The sequence below is a fragment of the Chinchilla lanigera genome, unplaced genomic scaffold (genome assembly GCF_000276665.1).
Source record: "Chinchilla lanigera isolate Chin_1 unplaced genomic scaffold, ChiLan1.0 scaffold00033, whole genome shotgun sequence".
Classification (NCBI taxonomy): Eukaryota; Metazoa; Chordata; class Mammalia; order Rodentia; family Chinchillidae; genus Chinchilla; species Chinchilla lanigera.
In genome coordinates this window covers 7905256-7914092 of record NW_004955434.1, presented here as the reverse complement: position 1 = coordinate 7914092, position 8837 = coordinate 7905256, and the positions used below count along the sequence as shown (strand labels likewise).

At 40.3% G+C, this 8837-nt stretch overlaps 1 protein-coding gene across 5 annotated transcripts in view; it reads left to right on the top strand.

Annotated features, from left to right (window-relative positions):
- The first annotated feature begins 4036 nt into the window (after positions 1-4036).
- The window catches only part of Rfx3 (regulatory factor X, 3 (influences HLA class II expression)), a 274694-nt gene continuing 269893 nt past the window's right edge, over positions 4037-8837 (top strand). For 4 of the 5 annotated variants that reach the window (XM_013516360.1, XM_005388617.2, XM_013516355.1 and 1 more), the window contains exon 1: positions 4037-4264. The gene's annotated coding sequence lies outside the window, so the exon portion shown is untranslated. Of the gene's footprint in view, positions 4265-6319; positions 6500-8837 lie in introns of those variants that run through there. The other variant, XM_013516356.1, reaches the window with a different exon arrangement.

Here is an 8837-nt window from a genome sequence, read left to right as displayed (position 1 = left end):
GATCCTTTTGCCTCAGCCTCCTAAGGCAGGCACCGTCACATCCAGCTCTGCCTAGGCTTTTTTGCTTAACATGTTTTTCAGACTGACTCTTATTTTTTGTGTGTATTAGTATTCTTTTCTTTTTAATTGTTTAATAGTATTCCATTGCATAAATGTATCAGTTTTTGCATCCTTCTACCGATCAACATTTGGGTCATTTTCAGGCATTTAGTTTTTTTTTTTTTTTTTTTTTTGGCTTTTCTCCAGTACCGGGAACCGAACTCACGACCTTGTGCTTGCCAGGCAGGCGCTTTTGCCGCTGAGCTAAATCCCCAGCCCTAGGCATTTAGTTTTAATGCTGTAAATACTGTAGTTTAAATGCTGTAAAATGTATTTGATGCCTGAACTAATTGAAAGTATATGTGTTATGAAAAGATAATTTGCTTTGATCTTGAACAAAGAGATAGTCAAATTGACTCAATTATTATTTTTGTTTGTGCTGGGATAAAAATTCAATTCCAAGAGAAAATATGTATGTATAATTTTCTTGATACTTAGGGTAGCTGAACAATCGGCTGGTTTGTATTAATGAAAACACAATTAGACAACAAAACTTTATTGTAATGCTTTCAAAACCAAAATATATTTTAGGTGGAGGTGGGTATGGTAGGGGTGCTACTCCTACCAGAGAATAGTGGCAACTTATGTAGCTTTTGTGTGTGTGCTGGGTATTGAATCCCAGATCTATATACGTTTTTGAATTACTTTTGCCTCTATCAGCCTCTTGTCATTATCACACACCCACAGAATTTCAGATACAGTGAAGGCAATTAGTAATCTAGTAGTCTAATTTTCAAGTGCTCTGCATAAGTGCTTAATGAATACTCATAGAAATAAAACCATTCATTTCACACGAGGACTAAGATTCTGTGTTTCTCTCAACTGAAGAAAACAGAATATTCTAATCAAATGAGAAAAAAATTTAAAATGAGATTTCTACTTTATTAAAAGATCGGCCACAAGTTTAAAGGTCAGCTGCCACAGAACATATTAATTTTCAAAACTCTGATACACAATATTTTGAAGCAATACTATGGCATATTTGTATTTTAACTTTTCATTTTTTTAGGCATTATACTGAAATAACTTAGTTCTTGAATATGCAGTAAGGAGATACTCTAGTACATAATACTGAAAACAAAATTTAACCCTAAGAATGTGCTACAGTAATTTATAAAGTTTACAACCTATACACATATAATTAGGGCTTTGTATTTTTCTTCAAGTGGCTTAAATACAAACGTGTAAATCTACTTCTATGCCAATATTTTGAATCTTAGCAAATACAAGTTCAAAGGACACATTAAATTCACAGGAAAATTAATTTTGGCATTTTAAAGATCTGAAGTATGCTACTACATTTCAAGTACTCAGCAAATAATTACTGTACTGGCAGTTTATTTAATTTATCAAGGAATGTGATAGTTTTTGGTTAGGTATCTTTGAGCCTACTGTGTTTCGAGTTGTGGTAACTATTAGAGTGGCCTAACACTGCTGGGTCTTTTCTGTGACTTAAGAAATACATGTAAAACATATATATGAAGATATAACTATCTACTTTTTAAAACGATGCAAAGAAAATCCTACCGGAACTGAGCACAGGAAAAGGATTTTCTTGGTCTGTTTATAAGTATTGTATAAAACAGTATGTGTACATACTATCTATCATATTTTTGATTCTGCAGCATGAATTGGTAGCTAGGTTATCTGATGCACACTGGAATATTCCTATTATATTAATCTCACTCTGACAAAGTCAGACCACTACTCTAAAATGGGACAATATTCTAAATTTTACCTTTACGAAAAATTTATCTACTCCTAACTCAAGAAAAGACTAAACCATGAAGTAGGCAAAAATGTATTTAACCAGCTTAAAATCAATGTTAGAATAACCTAGCATAAAGGTCATACTTTTTCTAAGGGATAGTCCCTCAAAGTACCTATTTATACTTGACAGTTTTGCACAAGCCTCATTATGTGGTTTTCTTGCCTGTAGATTAAAAGCAGTAAATTAAAAGGGAGGCGAGGATAATAGAATTATGTTCATTGACAGCAACAAGAAGCAACAGCTGACAGAGTGGAGACAGGCAAACTAAAACAGACAAAAGAACTAAAAAAGCAAAGCTATTCAGAACTATACAGTGCGAGCAAGCACCTCTAACATCATTGTAGAAAGAGGACTTTATCTGTAAATGTAAACTGAATATGCTAAATTTAAAGTTTAATGGCTGTTGGCCATCACTTTGTTACCTGGTAATGGATCATGAAACCTAACTTTAGCACTGTTACACTGTAACTCTGCTGTTATAAGAACATTTACAAATTCCTTAGAGATTACCACACGCAACAATATTACTTTCTTAAATCTTTCGTTTCTGTAGTTGGTTTTAAAATGCGTTTACTTCGTTTCATGACACAGAAAATATAACCTCTGACTTCTAGAATTCTGTTTTTCCTAAAATGAGACTATTACCTACCTAAAAACAGTAGTGTAGTCAGGATTAAATGAGATAATGTATGTAAGACACTTAGCACAAGGTTCGGGACACAGGAAAAAGAGTTCACTATCATTTTAGCACTGGTGAAGTCACGCTGACCGAAATCCCTTATTTGCAGGTGCAAGAATTAAGCCTCAAGAGAACTGACTTTGCAAGGCTGTACTTCTAACACGGTATTGTCTTGGATAAGCTGCTTAGTTGCAAATGTTGGAGATCTGGGGTATTGGCAGGGCTCAGGGGCACGTGCCTGCTGGACTTCAGTGTGTCAAAATGGACAAATGTTTGAACCATTAAAGTACTAGCGGCTGAGTTATCAACGGGTGTTCTGGATGCCAGGTTGTCTCCTCACAGACCATTTATTCCCCTGCCTCCGTGCAGCGGAACAGAAAGACCCTCAGCTACAGTGCTTTTCAAATAAGGGGGTGAGAGTGAAGACAGGTAACAGTTTACAAGATTTAGCTCAAATCTGTTTGGTGAACTTTCCGAGGGATGAACACTCTCCTTACAGACTGGAATCGGGGACGCAGAAGCTAACAGGACGCTGGTATCCCAGGCAGGGTAAGTTATCCCACCCTCACGCGCCTTTCGCAGGGGGGACGCCATGGCGTTTCTCTTCCTCCTGGGTGAGCAAATTCTTGCCCCTGATTAGCACTTACTCCCAGCCTGTGGGGTAGGGAGTGAAGACCTCGCCTCTTCGCTCTCGAGTGAGGGCCAGACGCGCTCGGACCGTCACCTCTGCGCGCCCCGCCGCGGAGAGACCGCGGGAGGCCGGCCGGCTGCCCACGCGCGCGCCGGGCTCGCCTTCTCTAAGATGGCGGCGGAGGCAGCTCGCTCACGCCCCGCCGCCTGCGCTCCCCGGAGTTGTGGCTTCAGAAGGCGGGAGTAGGCTAGGGAGAAACAGTAACGATGGCAGCTCCGAGCCTCCAGTCCGACGAAGGGCCCAAAAGTCTGGGAAAGGAATGAGACAGGAGGCACAGGCGAACAGAACACCGCACCGCCGCTTCAGAGAGGCAAGAGCAGCCGCAGATCCGGGCCCTCCGCCGGGCCCGCCCCGGAAGTGACGTTTCCGGGGGGTGGGGCGAGAGCTGTTCTTCAAAGTGGATTCTTCCCCCGCCATAGCTCGTTCTCTCCACAAAGTGCCTGGAATCGCCCTCGCAACCCCCTGCCCTGGGTTACTCATTACCCTCTCACGGCACTGGGGCTTCTCGGCGCCTAGCCGGCTGCGTGCACGGGCAGCTCCCATTCCCTGAAAATAACCCTCGCACCACCACCGTAAATTCTCCTCAGCTTCGCCAGCGTGCGTGCTCGTTCCTCCGAGAAGTCTCTCAGCGGCCCCGGCCCTCGCAGAGCCTAAGCGCTGCTCTCCAGAGCCCTACGTCGGAATCCCGGCCCGCCCGGGTCCCCGGGCCGTCAGTCACGGCGCTGAGCCCGCCCCTTCCGGCGGCTCGGCCGGGCCCGCCTCCTCCCCTCCTCCCTCCCCCACCCCTCCCCGTGCGAGTGTCTCCCTCTCCCTCTCGTCCCTCTCTCTCTCCCTCTCTCTCTCTTTTGTGAGTTATAGCAACCGTTGCCTTGTGAATCAAGCGCCATAGTCACCGTAGTCCTGGCGACTGTTACCCATCAACAACAACTACTCCTCTCCTCCTCCTCCTCCTCTTCCTCCTCCTCCTCCCCACCACCACCATCTCCATCACCCACCAACAACACCACAATAATCCACAGCCAAGGTGAATATTCTTCGGTCTCTACATGTGTGTGGGAGCGTGTGGCTGCGTGTGAACGCGTGTGTCCGTGCGTGTGTGTCCGTGTGCGCGAGCGGAGCGCGGCTGTGCGGGGTCTCCCTCCTGACACCGGGCTGCGGCGGCGGCGGCGGCGCGGGGCTCGGTCCCGGCGTGTTTACAATGGACCCCGCGCCGCGGTCGCGGGTGTGGGCGCCACGCCGCCCCCCGGTCCGCCCGGCCGCGCGGGGGATGGAGCGGGCGCGGGGCTGCGGGCGGGCGCGAGCGGGCGCGGGCGCCGCGGGTCCCGGTGCGGATGCTGGCGCGCTCCCTGCGGTCTGGGCTGAGGCGAGGGGCAGGTGAAGGGATGAGGCTTTCTCTTTCTTTAATTTCCCTCTTTTTCCAAAGCGGCTTGTTTCCTGCTGCCTTCCGAGCGGCGGAGGACCGCGGCGTCCGGGGGGAGCCCAGAGCGGGTGTTTTGTTGTTGTTGTCGTTCACTTGTGGGGCCTTCTTCGGGGTTTTGTTATTTTTTCCCCCCGTCCATCGGTGAACTTTTCCCACCGCCTCTTTCCTTCCTTGCTGCCCCTCTCTGCCTGGTGCTAAATGGGCTGCTCTTCTTTGGCCACCGGCAGCTTCACGGTTTGCTTTTCTTTTTTCTTTTAAAACTGTATTTTCTTTGTGCTGCAAACAGTCTTCATATCCATTCAGCACCCTTCCCTCCCCCTCCTCACCCCCCCTCTGAAGCCGGGGGCCCCTTCGCCGGGCTCTCTGTTGCACTGGGAAAGACATTTTTTTTTTTAAAAGTCAGTCCCTCCGTCTCTCTCCCCTTTTTGGTGTGTGTGCGCTTGTGATTTAAACCGGATGCAGGGCATCTGTGATACTTGGGTTAGTAGTTATTGACAGTGCTTTATCCTTCTTGCGGAGATGGGAGGGGTGGTAGTGGGGTTCCTCTTCACTTTGGTGAACCTCCCTCCCACAGTAGAGTATTAACAATTTTTATTGTGATTTTGAGACTTTTGTGTGTGAAGAACGGGGAAAGGACCCAAGGTAGCTTTGTGAGAACTCAGTTCAGTGCTATTTGTGACAGTTATGGTACTTCAAGAGTTTTTTTTTTTTTTTTTTTTCCTCCTCATCTCTGTTCATTTCCCTTTGAGAGTTGAAATTGAAGTCAAGTTGTTCATAAAGAATGCATGAGGCTTCTCAACTTGAAACGTGTGTATATTTCACTTTCTTTGTGGTTAAGATCTAGACGTGTGTGTACTTAACATGTTCTTTTTATTTACTTTTTGATTTTCTTTGGACAGTGGCTTAAACCTGCTCAGAAGAGAGCTTCCTCTTTATCGTTCTTTTAGTATTTTTCTGTGTAGCTTTGAATACCTATTAAGTTCTCAACTAGTAGGGGTCTTGATGATCCCTCAGTTTTGTTCATTTTCTGCCAAACTTTAATTACTCGATTATTTGTGAAGAGTTTTGATAATGTGTGCTAAAACAAATATAATGTACCATTATCGTTGCACGTACTGAATTTTCCAAGTTAGATTTTTAAAAATACTTAGTCTTTTCTTTCTCACAGCAAACATATTGATTTAACTGACAGGAAAGCCTGTGAATAATGTGACAGTATTAATTATTCTGGAGATTTCCAATGAGCAGGTTGGGTAATTATAATGCTATAAGGCTAATATCTTGTAAAGAATTGGGGGTTTAAAAAACTTTTCTTGAAATTCATTTTCTTGTGATTACTATTTTAAATGAAGATGATATTTTGTTCTTGAAGAAGTCTTTCTCAAAACACTTAGATTTCTTTATAATTATTCACCCCTCCGCAACCTGCATTCCATGCAAATCTCTAATACTAACTTGTATTTTTTTTCCCCTGTTCAGATGAGTGTCAAATGCCTGAACACTTTTGGATGGTGAAGCTCCAGAGTCCTATAAATTCTCTGACGTTAATAGGAGTTTTGCTGTCTTGGGACAGTTTTAGATCTTATGCCACTTAAATAACTTTTCAGTCAAATAGGTTATATATGCTATAATGTTATGGTTTAATGTGTTTATTTGCAGTGCCCAAGAACTTTTTGAGGCATTTCACTCTCCACCTACCTAGATACCTACCTACCTCAGGTTTTCTGAAATTTTCATTTTTGTTCACAAGTTGGTTTGAGAACAGAACTTGAAATGTTATCCATGCTTAAAAGTGTGTATGTGGCGTAAGAATACTTGTTAGAGCGTCTTTGCATTCAGGTAAATTGAAATTATTCATATGGATTGACTAATAACCAGAAATACTAACAAATAATGTTTAAAATTAAATACAAGGACAAATACTTAGCATTTGGTTCATTCTTTTTGTAATATTCGTCCTAGAAGAAACTACTCTGTATTGGTAAGTCTTTGTTAGGCTAATAGAAATCTGTGAAAATGATTATGCTTTGAAACTAAAACTATTCAATAGTAACTTGTTTTGAGTAGCTGAATGTCTGTGATTCAGTATGTGTTATATTGCCTGTTTCAGACTTTTGGGATTGTTTTGCCTATGAATTATATTAAACAGTATAGGGTATAGGTATAGGGTATATAGCACATTTACACATATATAGTAAACTAATGCATTCTTTGAAATTTTGTAGTCCTTTCACAATGTTTTCATTACATAAAAGTAGTTATGCCTAATTTCTAAAATATGGTATTATTCTTCCAGTATTCAAGTAGTCTTGTATTCTACTTGAGTACCCAAATAAAAAAGGTTTACAGTTATAAGGTTAATATGCTTTAACTTTAAACAATTCTTTTTACTTTGAACAAATTTATTGTGGTGGATTGCTTATTATTAAAGTACGAGTTAAAATGAATGAATCTTAAGATAGATTCCTTACATTGTTTGACAGTGTTACTTTTGTGTAACATTTTTCATTATTAAGTTGGTATTCTGTGTGCATTCTTCTCATCTTCCAATTTAAGAAATCAGTAGGTGAACTATAATAATGCTGCTTTTCAAAATTTAAGTGTACGTGTATGTTTAAAAGATGCACATAGTATCAGATGTGTGAGAAGAGTTACATTTTTTTCCTAATAGGAATGTTTCTTTCTTGATATCTTTAGAGAGAATATGTTAGAAGAAATGGGGATCCCAAATAAGTAAATTTGAGAAGAGTCTGCTGTTTATTTTGTTTTTCTGTTGTGCACTGGCTAAATATCCTTTATTTGCTCTCAGTTTCTTTCAAAATTATTTTCCTGACCAAATTGCTTGTCTGTATTAACACGTCAGTATATGTTCCTGGGGCCATGGCCAAATGGGTTTTAAATTCATTCTGTTCACAGGTGCATAGTGTTCCCATATTTTGGAAATCCTAGATTAAGTGGATTTGACTAAATCTAGCTTGTTAGAGACAGATGGCTGCTTTAAACAGGTGTCACTTTCATTTTTACTGCTTTGTGTTGGGACTACCAGAGGTTCACAAAAGGACTGTCTAAAGCAGGTGGCATCCTTTGCTTTTGTCCTTTGTGAGATCTTTTAGAGTTAATTATTTTCTTAGGAAGGGGTTTTATTTTTTAACTAAAACTTTTGAACAACTAATCTTTGAACTACTCGGTATTTGTCATTTAACCAGCATAGCTTCTATTTCTGAATATCCTTGTACTTTTGAGCTGTAGAACTTGCGGATCCTTTCACAAAACACTTAATGTTACAAATATGGTAAGTTCTCTTTGAATCCAGCAAAAGTATATAGCAGCAGTTTACTCACTCAAAAGTCAAAATTATCTGAAGTAAAAAGCCAAGGTAGATATGAATAAAGTGAAATTTGGCTAACATGACAAACTTTTCCATCCTTTACTTAAAGAATTCCTTTGACAGCATTATTTTAACCTGAGTTATATCGTGGAAACTGTTTTTATTTTTTATTGGTTCAGTATTTTAAAACTAACCATTTTCCTGACCTACTTCAGTTTCTACTATAAAATTTATATTGACCTTTTAAAATGAAAATTGTTTTTAAGCATTAGTGTTCAAAAATATGCACTGGAGTAAATAAAAGGGTATAAATCTATTGATTTCAAAGGTTTAGTTTTACTCCTTGCTTCTTTTTTTCTTTGTGGGGATTTTATACATCTTATAACAGATGCACCAGAGGGTGCTGTGCTGTTTTCATGAAATTATTATCACTGAAAATGTGAACTGATTATAGCTGTTATTTAAAGAAAAAGTTTATTTATTGATGCATGTAAGCATATAAGAACCTTATTTCTATGGAATTTAAGTTTTAATTTATTGTCTTATTGGTAGTTTTATATCAAATTCTATCCCCGCAGTTAGATATTATATATTCACACAACATAAACAATATCAAAGTCTGAATGTCAGTATTAGTTCTGTAGGCAAATACATTGATCATTGTATGCAGATATTTCAGTCTATCTCAAAAATTTAGTTTAACTCAAAAATCATACCTTTGGCAATATGGGTTTCTATTCTTAAATATGATATTGTTGATACTACCGAGTTGTCCTTTTTATAACTTTATATAGCATAATTAGTGATACTTTTATAGTGTAATTTTAAACCCACATCTGAAAAACATAA